Consider the following 205-nt stretch of genomic DNA (forward strand, 5'->3'; position numbering starts at 1 on the left):
ACAGCAATGAATAATAGTCCATACTTTGCCCGAGATTTGATGGCCCAAACCGGCGTGGCAAATCAGCCTCAGAAATTCCAGCGTTTAACGCCGGAACTGGCATAAAATTTGGAGTTAAACGCCCAAACTGGCATGAGAACTGGCGTTTAACTCCAGAAAAGGTCTCTACACGAAATTCCTTCATTGCTCAGCCCAAGCACACACC

The sequence above is a fragment of the Arachis duranensis genome, chromosome 1, assembly GCF_000817695.3.
Source record: "Arachis duranensis cultivar V14167 chromosome 1, aradu.V14167.gnm2.J7QH, whole genome shotgun sequence".
Classification (NCBI taxonomy): domain Eukaryota; kingdom Viridiplantae; phylum Streptophyta; class Magnoliopsida; order Fabales; family Fabaceae; genus Arachis; species Arachis duranensis.